Raw genomic sequence first — 21,642 nt, 5'->3', positions numbered from 1 at the left:
CCCTTGAGGTATCAGCTCCATTGGAAGATTTCCGTCATAGAGCGTTGATACGTTGCACCGGCATTCTTTAAACCAAATGGCAGTACAATATAAAAATTTCTGAGAGGATTTCGAAAAGCTATCTTACTTGCGTCATGCTCGTACATCCTTATCTGGTTGTAGCCGCTACATCCATCCATGGAGGAGAACATGCCGTGTCCGCTGGTTTCATCCACTAACATGTCGATGTTAGGTAGAGGAGAATCGTTTTTGGGGCAGCATCTGTTCAATTCCATGCAACACCTTATCTGTCCATTTTCCTCGTGTCTGAACTGCGACTCCAAGCGAATATGTCCTGGTAATCTTTGAGAAGTTCCACGAGCTTCGTGCGTTCATCCATACACAAGGTTGAGCTGATGGAGATAGGACTAGGAGATTCCTCAACGATTTCAATCTCATCAGTTGTGGAGTTGGTGCCATCTTGCAGCTGTTGTGGAGTATCTAGCACTTCTTCTTGTGGTTGTTGTAGCATTCCATTGGCTGGAGAGACTGGGTAATAATTTCCCCTGCTAATTGATAATAGCAGCGTCGGTATACCATTTTCCCTTTCTGGTCACGACTCGCCACAAAAGTTCGTTCCCTCTTGGTGTGAACGTGGGTCGTGGCTTCACAGGATGGAGAAGAATGCTTCGTCAGCAAAGATGCATCGTGGGTTTTAGCCCTCAATGATGCAAGCCGGTCCTCCTCCTGGATTGACTCCCATGTGGGGAGTGGGATGCAATGGACTTTTTCTGATTCTTCCTGCGGAGCTTCCCTCGGTTCGAACAGTTCCACTCCGCATATTGGTGCGTATAGAGACAATGATACAGGAATACGAACGACGTCTTCATTCAGCATAGTCTTCAGGAACTGGTGATATGTTGAAGGGACGATCCTATTGTCATGAAGCCATGGTCTCCCTAGTATAATATGGTAGTCCGACTCCTTCTCTATGACTTCGCATTTCACTTTTGACTGAACGGGTCCTACTGATAAATTCGGATTGACATACCCGTATGTGCTAGTCTGGTTTCCTTCAAAGTCTGTCATTGTGGTAGGCTGTCGTACGATCTTGCATGGGAGGATCTTGGTTGTCCTGAGAGTCTTGAGGGTAATCACATTCGAAGACGCTCCTGTGTCGATGAGGGCTCTCTTGAACTCTGAATTCTTGATGTGTGCAGTAACATGTAGGGCCTGGTTGTGACCTTCTTCCTCCATCATGTCGTCCTCTGTAAATGTAACATTATTCACAGATGTTTCTGGTACGTTTGAGACATATGGACGTGGAGGAGTTAGGTGCACGTCCAGGGCTATCTGGTTGATTGCAGCAAACGTCTCCGCCCGCTGATTCTTCGAGAGGTGTAAAAGTTCACACAAACTTTCTACTAGAGAAGCCGCTTCCTGATCCACTGGCCTCCGGTTCGTAGTGAAACTATTGACTTGAGGAGGATCGTTGTGAGGATCAGTCCCCAGTGTAGGAGTCTCCATGACAGGACCGCTCATATCTGATGTCATCTTGATGAGGAGATGTCGTTTATCGCTTCTTTGATCAGGTCCATGTAGGCACGCGCCGCTGAAGTACTTGCTCCGGGTGCGTTGAATGCGTTCCTTGTTGGCTCCAGGGGATGTCTTGGCTCTTGTGGCAACCAATCAGTTAATATCTTGAGAAAAGTGAGTACCTCTTTCTGAGTTGCAGCCATGTCCGTCTGTGCCTTATCAAGGACTTCTTGTCTCTCCATCAAATCCACCATAGTAATAGGGGGTTGTCCTCCTCTGGCTCCTCCGGCCCCTCGTCCTGAGGCAGGAGTGGTAGTTTCCCTGGTGACGGACAGAGGCGTTATACTCGATGAGATGCCGGGATTTGCAGCTGCTCTGGCTCTGGTGATAGGAGGCGTCACACCCAATGGAATATCTCCTCCTGCTCCGCTGGTGCTGGTGGTAGAGGACGTAATTCCACGAGATACATTGATTGCATTGACAGGTAACACCACCAATCGGGATATCAACGCCGAGAGCGTTGTCGGCGCTGGCTCCGTCGGGATTGGTTGCCGATTCATACCTAAGATCCACCATTTTGCAATATGAACAAATTAAAATGAAATTGAAAATTGATTTTGCAACCGAGAGATTAATCTCCCACTGTGGTCGCCAATTGTTTATGGGTGAAAACTATTTCTGCCGGTTTTGGTAATTTGGGGTGTGTGGATGAGAAATGGATCTAAACCCTAAAAAAATGCACTGCACGGAAGTGCTTTTGATTCGAGAAATCAATCTGTACAATTCTGGCCTAAACCAAGAAATGGTCGTTCCAGACTTGCTTCGGTCACAAAGTGAAGAAGATGGGGTTGATCTTAGGGAGGAAAGCGAAGAAGGTGTTGAGATTGTGAAGGTGTTGGTTGTGTATGACTTGTATCAGAAAGCTGAACTGGCTTGCAGAATGTAAGCTATCAGTTCTAGTGTTGGGATACGTTGTATCAACACTTGAATTTTGTCTTGTATGTGTTTTGGAAATAGGGAGGAGAACCTATTTATACAAGTCATTGAGCCTAACCCACGTCTCTCATGGGAAGTGGAGGAAGTGGAGTGATGGAGTAGTGGAGTTGTGTGTTAGTGTCACACGACCAGTCTTGCCCACTTCTCCCATCATCACTAACCGTCCATGTCTTCCTGACACGTTCTTGTGATGGAGTGTTGCACGCTGCACGTTGTAAACCGCCAGACCAATACCCCAGTATGTATCCCCCAGTTTGTGACATGCTTGATGTCTCGAATGTGCGGATCGTGGGACCCACAAAAGTTAGCATGTAATGCTAGGTTAAATAACTAAGTTATTTGGGAATTTGATACTTGTAAAATATCACGTGAATTCTGTGCATGTAATGCATCGATTATATTCAGCATGTATGAAGCATCGGTGTTGAGCGTCTTAAAATAGCATCATGTCCAGCCTACTTCATGTGATGGTTTGGAGGCTGCGCAAGCAAGTCCTCTCTTAGCTGACCACATGGTGTGGTAGAGTGGCGGATGGTAATCACCACGACACCTCATTAACCAACTAACTCCTGACCAGGGCTGTAACCCAGCAGGTGAAACTGAACGGACAAGATGATCTTAGAGACACTCATCTGCGACTGTTAGTGGAATTCGGGTTTATGAAGTGGTGCGCAAGCATCACTCTTCAGCTTGGTCGAATCCAAGCTTGGGACACGATTTTGGAAAGGCCGATTGGGTATGCATGTAAAAGGCATGCCGGTGTACATGCCCATACCTCATTGTCCCGTGAAAGTGTAATCTAGATCGCTCAATTTGTCCGGCAAAGAGGAGCGGCTAAGATTGATTTGCGACAGAGATTTTGTGCCGCAAAGGCCGCGCGTCATGCCAACTTTGTGTGTGCGTTTCGAGGCTACCAAGCCTGGTCGGTCTTGGCCAATTAGTCTGGTGTGCAGACGACGGGCTGGTGTACACGCCTGTATTTCATTGTCCCAAAGAAACGTGATCTAAGCCACTCAATTTGTCCGGAAAAGTTGAGTGGTCGAGATTAGTTTGCAATTGGGAGGTGTAACCACGCCTAGTTTGGGCGTGCAAATTGAGGCAACCAGGCATGATATGCCGTGGCCGATCGGGTGTGGAGATAGATGGGCCCACATTGATTATGTTGATGCGCACCGGACCCGCCTAGTCTATTCCTGGACCCTTCATTCGTGCAGGAGAAAATGGACGCTCGTGATGTTCAAACCCTAATTAGGGTTTCACCGGCCGTGCGTCATGCCATGTTTGGGCGCACGAACTGGAACGACCAACTATAGTTGGTCCTCACCGATCGGTCATGTATGTAGGAGGGCGCACATTGTGTTGACATTCTCTGGGCCCTTTGAATCTACATCTACACCCTCCATCTATGCCTGCGAAGATGGATGGTTGAGACTGCTTTGCGACACATGTAATGTGTCGCAGACCCTAAATTAGGGTTTCACGTCCGTGCTGCTTTGGCTGGATGATTTGGCAAGCCATGCTACCCTTTTGGGGAGGCCGACCATGCGGGGCCTGCATTGGGTCGGTGGTGAATACTCCAATACCTTCCTGGGGGTTATGGACCCGATCTAAGCCATCCAATCATGCTTGTGAAGTTGGATGGTCGTGATCGTTTCTGAGACTGATACGGACAGTCCAGATGCTCGATCGGGCTAGTATAACACTCCGAGAGTTATATCTTGTACGGGTATTTCGTACATGCCTCCTTATTTAATGCTTGGAGATTCGTGTTGCTCTGCTGAGAGCGATCACTCAGTCGTCATGCCGCACCAATAATGAGAATGGAGTAGTACAGGATATACAAGGCTGGTCATGCATTAATTGGTAATGTTATAAGTTTATAGTGAAGAAGTATTCTCCACTTTATCAGTGGCTTTATACTTTGCAGGATGTTAGCGCATAGTTTTGGCTTTTACAATTTTAGCCTTAAATGAAAATCCACCATCAATAGTAACAAAGCATTCCATATCCACTGTTAGATGAAATCTTGTTTTAAGATTCAAGTTAAGTCTGCTTAAAATAAAACAATTAATCTTCACAATTAGATGGCCTTATCTTGTTACACACAAATGAAATATACCTTCATTTAGATATAGGTAACCGTACCTAAACATGTATATTGAGTTGGCTCAATAACGTCTAACCGAAGTTAGCCATATGAACACTTTTGTCTTAACCATATTCATATAACACTTTTAGATCAAATATGATGATCAATCAATCATGAAAGATAATCAAATGAGTCTATTGTGTTTCACATAGAGTTGTTCAATTGTTCACTATCTCATAGAAATATATATGAACAAATTGAAAGAAAGATTGTGTTTCACATAGAGTTATACAAGAATCAATTCATGAACATTAAGCCACGGTTTGCAAAGATTGCATTCCTTAGTTCATAATTTTTTTAGTTCATGAGTATGAGAATCATACATAACCGATTTTAGAAATCAACCACTGTGTTCGCAAACTAGCTACGCGAACAGCAGCTCCGGACCTTGGCCTGTCAAGCCGTTCGCAAACCTGCTTCGCAAACAGCCATTCTGGACCCAACTCAGGTAAAATCGTTCGCATACTAGTTACACAAACAAGGTTCCCGTACCTTCTCAGGTAAAATCCTTCGCATACTAGGTACGCAAACAAGGTTCCTGGACCTGAATCATTACAAAACAGTTCGCATACTAAGTATGCATTCCGTTTTGTATCCAGACATAGGTAATTGTTCTAAACTCTCATTTCAATCATTGAAACATCCTTAGAAGACGACAATGGTAATCTCACACATACCATTAGCTTCAAGTAATTTTCAAGTGATCGAATGATCAATAAGAAACTTCTCAAGTTAACATCAAATGATTGTCTCACACAAATCATGTAAGATGTTCAAGGTAGTTCTTACATGATCATCTTTTGACTTAATATTTAGTCTCCACAAATAAATTGTCTCCAACTAAATTCTTCAAGAATAAGATGAACATAGTTAAAGAAAAAAATCTTACAACACATATTTTGAGAAATAGATAAGCGAGATAAACTCAGCTCGAAATATTAAATGTGTATAATGTAAAAGTCTATATAGCTATACGACTTAGTCTCATTAGAATGGAGAATAAAATAGACTACTGAGTGATAGATAAGTTTTAGTTTCCACATACCTTTTGTTGATGAAGTTCCTCCAAGCTCCCCAGTAGATCTTCGTCTTCAATTGGTGAACGTCGTGAAGTATAAAGCTCAACTACACATTCTATCCTAATCCGAGACATAGCTATAAGTAGACTAGAAATCAAGTATATAGTTTTGATCAACTAAACTTGACAAACAAGCTTGAGATAGTAACAGTTACGAGTTCGACCGAGCAGTGCTCTAACAGATCTCGTATCCATAAACAATCACATGAAGTGTAAACCGAATTTTCGTATTGTCTCGACTCTGTCCATAAATGATTACATTCGGTAGAGGACTTATAGGTTGATAAATAAAAGATTGTGGTGTATTTGGGTACCCTCATCTTTTCACTTTCAACTTGGTAGACGTTGTTGCTGTAGGGAAAAATAAATAAAAGGAATCAAAGTAATTTCCTGAGGGCTTCAACTGAACACTTCATTAGTATGATAGGTGAAGAAAGCATCTGATATGAAGGTTTAGGCACTCGGAAGAAATACGTGGATGCCCAGTCCCTAGTCCCAAGCAGGGATGTACAGTATGAGGATGTCTACATTTCGTGGGGTGGTGAGAGTAGCACTAACGGGAGAAGTCTCGAGGCTGGCCTCATCATAAGTATTGATTTTGGAGATGGTTGTAGCTTCCTTATTGTTAGTGATAGTTAGAACCTCAACCTCGGTAAGGCATGTCTTTGGAAGTAGGTTGGCGTCACCTGAGCGGAGTAAGCAGCATAGTTGTAGTCTCCTCTCTTGACGTGATGAATGAGCTTCTCAGTTGAATGAGAGTCTTGATGGAATCATAGTGACAGCGCTGTCTTGACTAGCGTCTTGCCAAATTCCGTATTTTTGAGACAAGTAGTGGTGAGCAGTCCCCAGTCACACATTTCTTTTTTTTTACCATCTGAGAAGGTTCAAAGGGGATGTCTCATCTTCATCAATAATCTTCTACCAGACACAACACGATTGGGAGTAATGAAGATATCTCTAAGTTGCGCCTTTCATAAGTATAGAATTTCACACATACGTTCCATCAGAGACTTGACAGCTTGATTGATGGGTTTTGCAGACATGGTGAATCCTCTGATAGGGAGAGGGTCTTCGTGTACTCCTTCAGTCCCCAAGTACAGTTCTCCTGAATGAATCTTTTACTTGAAGACACACTTTAATCCATTGTATTCACTGGTAGGATGACTGACGACAATATTTGGGATCTTTCATTTCTTTTCCAATTGGTGATCTTTTGGAAGGAAGTAACTTGATTGCACCATCTTGAGTCCACACCTACAACAACTTAACTATTTATTCCATGGAGATAGAAAGTACAGGATCGTCCAAGAGTCTCTCACTTGTTGATGTTATTCCATAGCTGGTGTATCTTGGACGTGATTTTCTCTTCGCAGAAGTCATGCCTGTGGTACTGGAGTTGGAGTTGGTGGAGGGGCTGCACGCGCGTGATATTGCATCCCTGAAGCGGTGGTTTTCCTATTGATCCTTCAGTGAGAGTGCTTACAGAAGATCGAAGGTTGTATTGCTTGTTGATGAGACATAAGATTCAACGAGTCTCACGAGGTTCTTCAGTATTGGTAGATCTGTTAATCTCCAACAAGGCAGGTGACGCGGTAGCTGATTGTTTGGCCGCTTCATGGAGTTCATAGAACGTTTGAAAATGTGAATAGCTTGGAAATAATGCTCAATATGAAGAAATGATATTATTGATGCATAACTCCACATGTTGTTGTTTAGTGACATTTGGACCATGACAGTCCAACGCCTAGATCCTGACACTCTTCACGCGTGATGAAACTGACTTGTTGATCCTTTGATGATGGAAGTTCAATGACACTAACTGGTGCTTCATCATCTTCTATGATAGGAGCTTTGGCGTTTCCAGGATCATCAGTAGTTGTTGAAGCATTCTTGGCTTGCTATGTCTAGTGTTTCTCAGAGGCTTGAGAAAATTGATTAACTCCAGTGATCATGTCTCATTGATTCTCAGCAAGAATTAATCTTGCGTCTGTATCAGATCGGCTATGGCAGGCAGAGTTTGATTGTTTCAGGCTTTTTCATTATCTTGGCTAGAGAGAGGCCAGTTGACAGCATCAGCATTGATCTCAGTGTTCACGCCAATGCTGGTGAAGGGGGTATCGCCTGCATTGCAGGTATTTGCGTTATTATTTTTGACAGAAGGATTGATACCTGAAATACCAGTGTTGGAGAAAGTAGTAGTGGCATCTGGAGTACCACCGACATTGGTATTGAGATTAGAGTTGGTAGTTGAAACTGACCTAAGACCGACCATTTTCTGTGATATTGAAAGAAATTGAATCCATAGAAATTGAATTTGCAACTGAGAGATTAATCTCCCACTGTGCACGCCAATATGTAGTAGGGTAACAACTGATTCTGGAGAAAAGAGTAAAAATGGACAGGTTCATGAGAAACGAGTCTAGACCCGAAACAAATGTACTGCATAGGAGTACTATAGATTCGAGATATCAATCTGTACAATTCTGGCCTAAACCAAGAAATGGTCGTTCCAGTCTTGCTTCAGCCACAAATTGAAGGAGAAAGGTTGGTCTTAGGGAGGGAAGCAGAGAAGGTGTTGAGATCAGAGTGGTAGACTCTGTGAGAGGTGAAGGTGTATGAACGTGTATCAGAAAGTAGAGCCTGCTTGAAGGTTGTAAGCAGTGTGTTCTCTATGTTTTCTTGATACTTGCGTGTTGATGATAATGATTACCTCTTCATAAATAGATTAGGAGACCTATTTATGTGTAACCATGCATGTACACCCCGATCTCATAGGAAGTGAAAGTTGTGAAGGAGTGAGAAGGTGGAGATCGTGTGAAAGTGATGAAACCGTGTCCCTATCATAGAGGGAATACTGGACGGTTGCATACCCACTACTCCTTCACTCGTTAATTGTTCGCCTTTCCTGACACTTTCTCATAATGGGTGCTTTGCACACCGCATTGTCGTAGACTGCCAGACCAATACCCTGATAAACATCCCTTTATTTGTGACGTAATTGATATCTTTAATATTTTGGTAGAAAATAACACTTATTTGTGACTTGCATAGTTAGTTAATTGCATGACTAAGGCGCACATGCAAGGTGAAGTCGACATGTTATGAGAGCAAGTCGTGTCATTTTTAGTGACGTGAAGTGTGGTAGTTGCTGAGTGGGCCCATCATCATGACATGTGAGAGGTGGTCATGAAAAGTAGAGGAATGAATACGTGATTATTCCAGCAACTAACATGTGTTGTCAACCTTGTATGTAAGACCTACGTGTAGAGAAATAGGTGTTTGATGCATGTAAAGCATTTTGTTTATAAGCCGGCTTGGATATTTCGCAGATTTCATAGTTTAAAAAAGTGGCGTAACCACCCTTCTTTGGCCGGCCATTGGTGGTTGCACACGTAGGCTATTGACTATGTGATTGATCCGTTGAGAAGGGGGACGATATGTAGCAGCCACGCACTTCACTAGTCATCTAATATTAAATCTACGCCGACCAAATTGGCCAGCTAAGTCGGACAGCCGAGATGAATTTGAGACTTCCATGGACAGTCGTTGACCTAATTAAGAATCCTATAGGCAGCTCGACTAACCTACTTTACTCGACGATTTAGGGAGGGGCATGTAGGCTAGGAGTGCTCTATTTGGCTGAATAGTATAAGGGCCATACCATGGAGCTTGCTCGGTCAAGCATGGTAGGATTTAGGCTTATTAAATCGACCGATCAAGTTGCGTGGTCGTGATTAATTTGCGACTGACTTGGATAGCCAAGATTTAATTCTTATATAAAGAAACAGCTCAACTAGCCTACTTTGGCCAACGGTTTAGAGTGGAGCATGTAGGATAGGAGCGATCTTATTGGTCGAGATAATATGTGGGTGATCGGTCATCGCAACAACACCTTGTTTACCGAGCATGTAAGGGTTTAGGTTAGATAATTGAGCCGGGAAAGTTGTGTGGTCGTGATCAGTTTGTGACTGACTTGGGCGACCAAGATTTATTTCTTAAGAAATTAAGCAGCTCGACCAGCCTACTATGGCTAATAATTTAGAGCGCAACATGTAGGCTAGGAGCAATGTGATTATTCGATAAGAAAGAGGCTAGCATAGAGCATGGCCGGTCGTCCATGGGAGGCACGAGCTAGGGAAAATCGACCGGCCAAGTGGCGCGGTTGTTTTCCTTGCGTGACTGACCTAATCAGTCACGGTTTCCTCTTTATTTATTTTTTCCAACTTCTGTTAGGATTTTACTCCTATTAGCTCTATGATGGGAAATTCCTAGCTTGTCTAGGTTTAGTCTCGCCCAATAGGGATCAAGATATTGTGCATGCTCGACCAGCCTACTATGACTAATAATTTAGAGCGCAACATGTAGGCTAGGAGCAATATGATTAGTCGATAAGAAAAAGGGGAGCAAAGAGGCTAGCATGGAGCATGGCCGGTCGGCCATGGGAGGCATGAGCTAGGGCAAATCGACCGGCCAAGTGGCGCGGTCGTGCTCCTTCCGTGACTGACCTAATCAGTCATGGTTTCATCTTTATTTATTTTTTCCAACTTCTGTTAGGATTTTACTCCTACTGGCTCCATGATGGGCCAATTCCTAGCTTGCCTAGGTTTAGTCTCGACCAATAAGGGATTATGAGTATCAACATTCCATGGAGCACGCATCACGGTTTTAGTGGTCGCACGTAAGATAACTGTATATCCCCCGCTATACACAGGAGTCCGAGGAGCACCAGATCCCTTCTTAAATCTACTTTATTCCATATCGAGGAAGCATACCTCGACGGCTAAGATGGTAAAGTAAAACCTATTCTAGAAAGAGGCAGTTGGCGAAGGGACGGAGGTAGCGGACATATCCAATCAGCATTTAATGCGGTAATCACTTATCTACACGCTTGACCAAGGCGCGTGGAGAGAGATGAGATGGCATATTATGACTGGCGAAGGTTTGCGGTGAACGAAGGTACAATCTGTACTGAGGCTCGGTAGTTCCCAAAGGAACGTGGGTCAGCTGAGGTGGCAGAATCCAACTGGAAAAAGCCCGCGGTGAACGAAGGTACCATTTATACAGAAGGTATATCAGGAAACGATGGACCCAAAGAAAGCAAAGATATATCTGGAGAAGAAGGGGCTATAAATACCAAGCTTCACCAACAAACAAGGGCATTCAATATCTAGGAGAAGAAGACCTAGTCTTAAGCTTATACCTCTTTAATGTTTATAACTTAAGTATTTACTTCAACTTGAGTTCTCTCTATTACTTTGGGAAGCATTTAAGATCTCTGTAACCACCACAACTTAATACAAATAATCACTCATTACCCCGTGGACGTAGACAAAAGTCGAACCACGTAATCTCTTGTGTCTCATGATAACTTAGTAGCATTTACCTTACGTTTGTGTTCTTCGTTATTATCGTGAGCTTGAGTACCTTTTATTACTTAGCATTATCAGTTCAACCGAGACATCAATACTACTTAGTATCAAATTCACTGAGTTGTATACATTACATAGACTATGGGAAAATTAGTACTCACAGTTTGGCGCTAGAAGGATTTGCTCACTAGCTTGAGTTTTTATGTTCCTTTATTTTTTACTTAACTTACACATCTTCCTTGACGAAGAGATCTAAGAATAACAACGGTGGATCTCACTTTCTAGTGATCCATTCATATGTCATTTACGTAAGTTCTTTGAGTTCATAGCCTCTAAATACTTGCAACCTTACAGATCTACAAAGTTTTTCTCAAAAACGTGTTCAAAAAACGTTAAAACTTTTGTTTTGTACTAAAAAACTTTTTCCGACAAAGTATCCTTTGCATCTGAGTTCCTCAAAGCACTAGGGAATCTTGGTGAGAATTTAAGGAGAATAAATCTTACAAAGCATTTAATAGCCTCTTATCTTGGGGGATCTGTCACCTGTTTTCAATTGTTTTAAACATTTAATGTTGTTTTTCCAAGGGTGTCATAAGAAATTAAATACCTATCTTTTCAAAACGTCATCCTAGTACTTTTTCTGAAAAAGATGCTTAGCCGTCTTCTGTGTCAGGGCACTAATTCCTACTTTTAACGAAGGCACCCAAGAAGCAAACTTTATCATTTTTTATGTGACCTCAGGATAACAAGAGCCGAAGGTATGCAGAAACCAAGTGATGTACCAACAAGTTCACGACCTGTTGTCACAAGAGGAAGATCTCAAAAACCATCTCAAATGAATCAAAGGAATGAAGCAGAGGATGGGAAAAGTTAAATAACGAGAAGAATGATTGCTAACAAATCACCTACCCCTGCTGATGGGATGGGGCAAACATCGGGAGCACAACCACTTTACGGCATGCCGTTGTCGGAGCGTCCCCATGTTACGAAGCCACCTGCGGACAACGAAGGGTTGCCCAGAACCTTATCTCCTTCGGGACGAGGGATGGGAAACCTAACTCCAATACAACTAGATCCTGATGCTCCGGTAATACAAGAAGGAGTGGATGACTCTGAGGATCAAGCTGACAACACTCCTTAGGGTGGTGGAATCCACAATGAAGAAAAAATGGCAGTGCAGGTAGCAGCTCTGCTACTAAGTAACAAGGAGCACGAGGATAAAATGCACGTGATGGCTCAAGAAAAACAGAACCTGAAAGATATGCTGGATGTGCAGATCGAAGGTTCCCAAACTCACCGTCTTTTGAAGAGGCGTGAGAAGGGAGCAATATCAGGAAGACGAAGGGGGATCTTAACCCACCAAAGGCTAACCCAACAGGGGGATCCAGAAAAACACGACACGATCCAAATGAGGTGGATCCAACTTACAAGCTCTCTCAATCTTATTATGACAAGGCATTTTTTAGAGATGCTCACAATGTGGACATGGTCATGGAGAAAATGGAGAAGATGCAGAAAGAGATATAAAGATTGAAAACAGGCCACGCAAGCGCAAGACTAGAGGAGGTACTCCAGGAAGCAACAACATCTCCGCTGTCCTCTCGCATTTTGAGGGAGCATATCCCTGTAAAATGCCCGGTACCTACGTTTCAAGCATACGATGGTACCTCGGATCCCGCAGCCCACCTACGGTACTACACTCGTGTCCTTACCCATTGGGAAAGAGATGAGGTAGTACTTTGTAGGTACTTTCCTGCAAGATTGACGGGATCAACATTGGCATGGTATGATAATTTACCAGCAAACTCAATTGACTCTTTTGAGCAATTGTCTACCGGAGACATACATGTATAACAAATCGACAAAGGCAGGGTTAGATAGGCTATTTTCTTTAGCTATCGGACCCCGGTACACATTGATGCAGTACACAGACAGGTTACAAAAGACGTGCCAAGCAATCGGGAAAGTCAATCCTGAAATTAGCATTAATTGTTATAAGTACGGACTTGATAGAACCTCAGCTATCTTCGTGGAGCTTCACAACCGAGACCTTGATTCTGAAGGAGAGATTCGGGTTGTCCAGGATTGCTACATCAGACTTGAAGAAATCCAGAAGGACAACCCCAGAGCGCAAACCAAAGCAACATCAGCTCCGCATAGAACCAATTCTCTAGAACCAATTCCGGAGATACCTAAGAGACAAAATGAAACCGGGGGAAGAACCAGCTCCCGGGATAAAATATCAAAATATGGAGATATCAAAGGCAAAGGAAAAGGAAGGGAGGACTTTGTAGATAACATTTACACAGAGCTAAACACAACCTTCTCCCACATTCTAAGCAAGGAAGGAGCGAAGCCGGGCTTCCCCTACCTTAACACTAGGGGAAAGCAACCGGATAAAACAAAGAATGCTAAGCAGTACTGTGAATACCACTAGTACTACGGGAATACAACTGACACATGCTACCACCTAAGGAACACAATTCAGATATTCATAGATGAAGGAAAATTCATGGAGTATGTGCAAATACAACCTGATGACACTGAGGTATCCCCCAAGAAAATGGTGGAGTTACCACAAGATGGAAAATACATTAACATGATCACATTCCCAAATGGAGGCCAGGAGGAGATACTCGAAGAAATCCTCGAGCTAGCTCGAAACAGAAGAAAGCTAAAAACCTACGAGGTATTCAAGCTAAGTGGACCACCAACTAGCACTTGGGAAGAATGGATGGCTACGTCATTAACATTCTCAACAAGAGATGTCAACCAGGAAGTCGATATGCACAACGATCCACTTATGATCACCCTTCCAATCCACGAATGAAATGTTACGAAGGTCCTCATTGATGGGGGAAGCTCGTTAAATTTGTTGTTCTACGAACTCTACCTACGTATGGGTTTAACAGTTGAGCAAATGGAATCATCCACTTGCACAATCTACGGTTTCAATTGAGCGATCTCTAAACCAAAATAAGAAATTGTCTTGCAGGTGCGCGCAGGACCCTTAGTAACCAATACAAGGTTCTGTGTTATGGACACACCTTCGCCTTACAATGTCATTATGGGACGACTTTGGGTTCATCGCTTAAGAGGGACGGCTTCGACCTATCATCAGTACCTTCGGTTCCCAATACCCATGGGTGAAATGGAAATCAAAGGATATCAACAAGGTGCAAGGATATGCAATCTAGTGGAGGTCAGTCTCAACGAAGAAAGGGCCGCCGCACAGCAACATGAAAGGAAAAGACGAAGGGAGAATGCCAACGAAGTAAAGAACGGAGATTTCCAAGTCCCCAAAGCACCCTTGGCTCAGGAAGCAAGCACCTCCGCCACTCTGGTAGAGGACACCTCTGCCAAATGACAATTACAGAAATGCACTCCTCTACAACCTCAAAAACCAACCTTCTCACCGATGGAGCCAACAAAGAAAATCAACATTAGAACGGAGAAGGAGCCAACGATGATCACCATAGGAACTTTATTAGAAGAGGAAGAGGAGATGCAATTGCAAAAGATGCTAAGAAAATACGCAGATATCTTCGCATGGTCAATGCAAGACATGTCAAGAATTAACCCGAATTTGGTCTCCCACCATCTTCGGATCAAACCAGAAATCGCATCGTTCAAACAGCGTATCCGCAAAGTGGAGGATATCTACCAGGAAGCAGTAGAAAATGAGTTGCAAAAACTCCTAGCAGTAGGATTCATACGAGAAGTCAAATATCCCACGTAGATATCCAACATGGTGATTGTACCTAAGAAGAACAGAGGCGTTTGTATCTGCATCGACTTTAGCAATCTCAACAAAGCATGCCCCAAGGATAGCTACCCGCTACCCAATATTGACCAACTGGTCAATGCAACCGAAGGTCACCAGAGGCTATCCTTCATGGATGGTTACTCCGGCTACAACCAAATCGCACTTGCAGAAGAAGATCAGGAGCATACTGCGTTCTTTACCCCACGAGGCTTCTATTGCTATACAAGGATTCCTTTTGGACTAAAGAACGCGGGGAAAACATACCAACTTGGTAGAAAAAATCTTTAAGCCATGGATAGGAAAGAAACTAAAAGTTTATGTGGATGACATGCTTGTCAAAAGCAAGGAAGCAAAAATCCACCTATCAGACCTAAAAGAGATATTCGAAGCCATGAGAAGCTTTCACATGAAAGTCAATCTGGAGAAATGTACGTTCGGAGTAACCTCAGGAAAATTCCTAGGGTACTTGGTAACCAAGCGAGAAATAGAAGTATACCCCGAAAGGGTCAGAGCAATAATTGAGATGCCATCTCCAAAAACACTTAAAGGAGTACAAAAACTAAATGGAATTTTATCCTCCATGGGAAGATTGATAGCAACATCATCGGAAAAATGAAAAGCATTTTTCGATACACTAAGGAAAGGAAGCAGGTTCATGTGGACCATGGAATGCGAACAAGTTTTCCAAAAAATCAAGGAGTACCTGGCCTCGGTACCTATCTTACAGAAACCGGAGCCAGGTGAGGTACTCACTCTCTACTTAGCGGCAACAAGCTACGCTGTAAGCGCAGTGTTGGTAAGAGTCCAAGGGCAAGGAGAAAACCTCATCTATTACATCAGAAAGACACTCAGTTCAGCGAAGCGTAACTACACCAAGGTTGAGCAACTCATATATGCCTTAGTAGTGGAAACACAAAAACTAAGGATATATTTTGACGCACATACCATCCGAGTCTTCACAAAGGATCAGATAGGTCAAATTCTCAACAGCACGAAGAAAATTGGAAGGGTGGCAAAATGGAATGCCATGATCAAACAATTCCAAATAATTTTCGAAACAAGAAAGGCCGAGAAATCACAAATCTTAACAGACTTTCTGGAAAACTTACCTCTCAGCGATGAAGCAGAAATAGACGACATCCTAGGAATGGAGGAAGATAAGCAACATCCGGAGGACTTACTGGAACCTCAGAATTCACGAAGGTGGGAAATATTCGTAGATGGCTCCTCCAATGGAGAAGGCGCATGCATAGGGATTGTAATAACAACCCCTACCGAAGACTGGCTCATCTACGCATTCAGGTTAGAATTCGAACAATATATCAACAACAGCACAGAATACGAGGCGGTTATACATGGTCTACACTTGGCACGGGAGCTGGGCCTATCAGACGTTCGGTTGACTAGTGACTCCTAATTGGTCATTAGGCAAATCGAACTCAGGTACCAAACTTTGGACCCGGTGCTATCTTCGTACCTGAAGCTATCTCAGGAATATGCATAAAAAATCATCAACATAGCATTCACACATGTATGTCGAAAGGACAACAGACACGCAGATGCCTTAGCATTCATATCTTATATGCTAAGGGACAGAAACACCACCGCCGTGCAAATTGGAAGGATATATGAACCTTCAATAGGAGGACCAATCTCAGGCGCTGAGGAGGCTTTGTCCGTCCAAACTTGGGCCATGAGAGAAGCATACAAGGTAGAAACAAGCGAAGAGATGTGCTAAAGCATTGCTCAGTTGAACCCACCAAGCGTTGGTATGTCAAGTTTGGTTGTCATATTTTAGTGAACCAAAACTCGTTTAAAGAGTCGCTTGATTATATGATAGAGTCGACTTCGTATAGGTTAGCTAGAAAGTTACTAGGATATGAGACTTACAAGTATCACGTAAAGACTTGAAGAATGTGAATAAGTAAAGAGCTACATCGACGACATCATCCTTCCTCTTGAGGTTAGTAATATTTGACTTTAAATGTTTCATTCCTAACGTATCTTTCAAGTCGTGCATATTGAAAACATAACTGCGAAGCTGTGAATGATTATACTCTAGTTAGACATAGTATTAAGGAATTACAATACGAAGTATAACGTCTATCTTTTGAACTTCGTATATAAGACATCGACATAATCGTATGAATGCTATTGTGATTATGTATGGGTATGGGTGAAGATTTCGTCCTAGAAAACAATGCTTTACATTTGTGTAAAGGAAGTACAATCCATAAACTTGTTTTGTGAATCGAAATGGAAATCGCTAGGCTTATTGATATTATTATTCATTGCAAATCTTTGGATCACCAATATGTGTGTTTAGTACAACCGCTCATAATTTGTTTATGTATCTTGGTAAAACTATTCACAATGCCTGAATTTTGTATTGGTATGACTTATATTAGTGAACCGATCTTAAGTAATCACCTGAGATGGTATGATCGATATTTTTTAATTGGTATGACCAACTCTAGACATTGGGTAACCGATCCTAGTAAGAGGTGCAACCGATCACAAGTATGTGGAATCGATCCTTGTAAGAGGTACAACAAGTCTTACTAATTGGTAACCGATCCTATGACTTGTGCAACCGATCACAAGTAAATACCATAATAATGTGGTAACCGATCCTAGTACCTAATCAACCAATTTTTGTGACTGATCCTAGTACCCACATGGAGGTAGAACCGAAGCTTTGTGCTTTGATTTGATAGGATAATCAGTCACATAGTTCTTGGAAGTCGGATGAACCAATTCTAAACTTGTTTGGAACTGTGGCAAGTCGGTTCCAAGATTGTAAATATGAAAAAGGATTTACAAAGTAAAGATGTCGACATACTTTGAACATGTGCAACAATTCTTATCTTTTATTGTTCAAAGATATTCCTTAATAACTAAAGGAAAATCCTGATTCGAAATAAATTGAGAATCTAATAATTAAGGTTTTTAGTTTTTATATGCTTTAAATTTTCAGCAATTAAATGCATATCTTTAGAAAATAAAAATTGGCAATGTGCATTTACTAATTGGAGATTTTCTACTGAGATTTCGGTCAATATTTGGACAACGCATTTCCAGGAATTATGAAAACCGATTTTGGCTTTATTGCTATCTTTGAGAATATTCGGTTTTGGAAATTCCTTGGTGTCCAAACTTCCTTGGTCCATAAATATTGAAGTTTGCATTTCGAGCAAACCAATCTTCAGAGCTAGCAAAACTACCTAGTTGTGTTATTACTGGTGGAGCCGTCTATTCAGAGAGGAAAGTAACCTAATTAGACAAAATCTCTTACGACCGCTCATTTTAAAGACTTCTTTGGGATTGAGATGCTCTACGAGAACCGTTGGTGGGAAACTAGATAATTGCAGTTTATTATTAGTTTTCGATTGATTTGATTAACTAACGGTTGTTGAACTTTGATTGCACCTAGTTTGTTTATGCTTGAAAATCTTCTCTTTTGATATAAGATTCACTCAAACTAGATCGAAGTATCGACGGGGATCTTTAGACTGTTTGTAGATCTAAAGATGTCTTGTGATAATCCACCATTAACAGACTCCATTATGTGTGTGATTGATCACAAGATATTCAAGTTGTTTGTGTGCAGGTGTTATTGAAGATCTAAGAAGATTTGAAGACAAAAAAGATTTCTTATTTGAGTTCATAATCTTTGGTGTGCACAAAACTTGATCGGCTGGGGATCCAACTATAATCGGTTTATCTTTTGATAGACTGGATTGATTAGTTGTGTAGATCGAAATCAATATTTAGTATCTTGATCATATCCTATTATTGATTTCATAGTTTAAACAATTACTTTGGTAGTTATTGAATCGATTGATCTAAGAACCCGACAAAGGAGTTTATTGGGGTAAACGGAAGAGCCTTTTTTCAAACTCATATCACGTTGTTTGAAAAGAGTTGTTACCGAACAGATTTGTTTTTCCTTTACTGTTTGGAATACGAACCAAAGGAATTGTTCCAAGTGCGTGACTTATTACAAGTTGGAGGCGCAGGGATACTGAGGGAACTAGGTTAACTATAGGTTTAGTTGCTTGGTATCAACTATACGAAGTTGGTTTGATTTTTTATAGCGGCTTAATTCTGAGAGTATTCAATTCTGTACAAGGTCCCAGGGTTTTTCTACATTTGTTGTTTCCTCGTTAACAAAATCTTGCTGTGTCTTTTACTTTTCTATTTCCGCAAATGTTTTTATTATAATTAGAAGTAAAATACACAATTGTTAATTCCTAATTACTTGATAGCAATCCTATAGTGTTTGGTTAAGTCCGAACCTATTATCAAGTAATCATACTTCGTTGTTGTATTGTCTCGATCTTGTATCCATATAGACGATCACACGAAGTGTGAACCGATTCGTTTTATTGTCACGACTCAGTCCATAGACAAGTTTTAGATTGAGGTATATTTGGGTACCCTCGTATCTTCAATTGGTATCAGAGCAGGCAAACACGAAAGGATCTAACAATATGTGTTTGGTGTGATTCATCCTATAAGAAATTGAATATATGTCTGATTCATTTAACGTTATACAAGAGTATGAATACTCAAATGTTGAAGATGTTACTACTTCGTTGACTCATGATTCAAGAGTAGCGAAAACATCTGTGTCTATCTCTGATGGAAAAGAAGATACTGATAAAGAGTTGGTAAAACTTCTAAAGCCTATAAAATCTCTGTCTACAAAGATGTTGATATTGAAGACAAAATCTAATCTTCTTAAGAATGAGATCAGAGAAAAAGACATTCAAATAAATGCTCTAGCCAAAGAGAATATGGATCTCACTGTCAAACTAGAAGCCATTGGTAAATCTCTTACACTTGATCAAGAGACCCATCCTATGACTCTCACTGATGATGTTGTTGTAATTTCTTCTGATAATGAGGAAACTAAAAGTCCTTGCTCGACTTTTACAAACTGTGATAAAACTGGTTTAGTGACATCTGAAACAGGTCAAGATGATGGTAGTTTTCCTAACTACATCAAGTCAGAAGAGGATGGGAAACCATATTCTACATCTACTGATGATCAAACGAAATCTTTTCCAAAAGAAACCTAGAACCGATTCCGTAAACGTGAGCTTAAGGAATACAACTTTCAGTCACTTGACAGGAAACTTATACTTCTTCAAAATACGGTGGTAAAAGTATTGAAAGAAGTTTCTTTTCTTAAAAAACTGAAAGATCATTCCTCAGTAGAAAGACAGAATATACCACAACCCGACAAGGTCAACTCAAAAGAATCATAAGTAAGAGTTGATAATCGCTTCTGGAAAAAGGTTCCTCCGCACCCATATCGAAACAATTCTTGTTTTGATGAAGAACGACTCCAAAAGAAAGGGAAAGTGAGAATCTCTATCAAAGGAAAAAATCAGGAATTTCCGATAATTGTTTCAGATAATCATGCTGATGTGCATCATAAGGAAATCCTTAGAATGAGAAAATCTTATGAAAATCTTATTGATAGAATTAAGAGAGATTTATCCTTCTCTGAAAATTCTCACGTTAGTACAGTTTCTCCTAATGATCATATTGTTAGATCAAGAAAGGATCACCTTCTTGGGAGAAAATATCTTAAGAATAAATTCTCAAAGAGAAACATGAACTATGTTTATGATACACGCTGTAAGCTAGAAAAATCTTACTCCGACACAACTTAGTTCTATCGAAATTGCGCACTCTCATCCTCTCTCGTGTTCTTAATTATGGATGGGAAAAGCACAATAAAACGAGAGCACATTTTTGTGTGTGTTTATTTATCAGAAGAAAAAAATCTGTGACAATTTATGGATGACTGCGAATTCATGTAAAAAATTTGTCCATGTTTAACATGATCTTCCAAAAATAGGTTTTATTTAGAATTTTCGAATTTTAATAAACCTTCCATCATGAGAAGTTCGGACAAAGAAAACTGAATATATTCTTTTAATATTTTCGGAATTTCCTGATATTTTCGGTCCAAGAGTTGTCTCTTCTTAAAGAGAAACTATATCTTGCTTGTATTCTGAAACCCTGATCAATCCCTATTTAAATAACCGAGCATGCCTCCAATAACTCGCAATGTCACAAAGGCTAATAAGGAGGAAGCTCAAAAGGTTAAGGATTGTCAAGGAATCAATACAGAGATGAAGAAGAAAAGCATATCAAAAATTATGTCTGATTATGATTCAGATAGTTCGAATGGATCTCAAGATGAGTCATGTCTGTTGGCTTACAACTTTCAAGATCCAACCGAAACCAAGTGGATTCGTTCTGATAGTATGATACACTATATCCAAGGTTTTGGAGAACTCAGAACCAATCTCATAATGAAAGTTCAACATCAAGATTGGCTCAAAGAAAGAATTGATCAAACAAGAAGTGTTTTTGCTGAACTCAAGGTTCTAATTGAAGAACTTGAAAAACAGGAAGTGGTTGCAGACAAGTCTCTTGAGACATGCTTCAAAAGTTTGAGTACTGATGAAATCTCAGTAAACAATAAGAGCACCACTAGAGATTAAGTCATATACTGCAAGACTTAATCCAGGAAAATGAACATCAGTTTTTTGATTTCTTTCAATAATTGTATAAGGTCTATTTTGAATAAAACTATCTTATTTATGAATAAAATTATTATTTTATAATTTTTCTTGTGATAGTATTCGATTACATAGCCCGTGCTTGAATGTTTTATATTATTGATATGTGTTTATGGAACGTTTGATTTCGGTTTTCATAACCTTAATATTCGATCTCATATTGTGTG

Source organism: Papaver somniferum, chromosome 7 (genome assembly GCF_003573695.1).
Source record: "Papaver somniferum cultivar HN1 chromosome 7, ASM357369v1, whole genome shotgun sequence".
In the NCBI taxonomy this organism is placed as follows: domain Eukaryota; kingdom Viridiplantae; phylum Streptophyta; class Magnoliopsida; order Ranunculales; family Papaveraceae; genus Papaver; species Papaver somniferum.
This window is presented reverse-complemented; position numbering follows the sequence as displayed.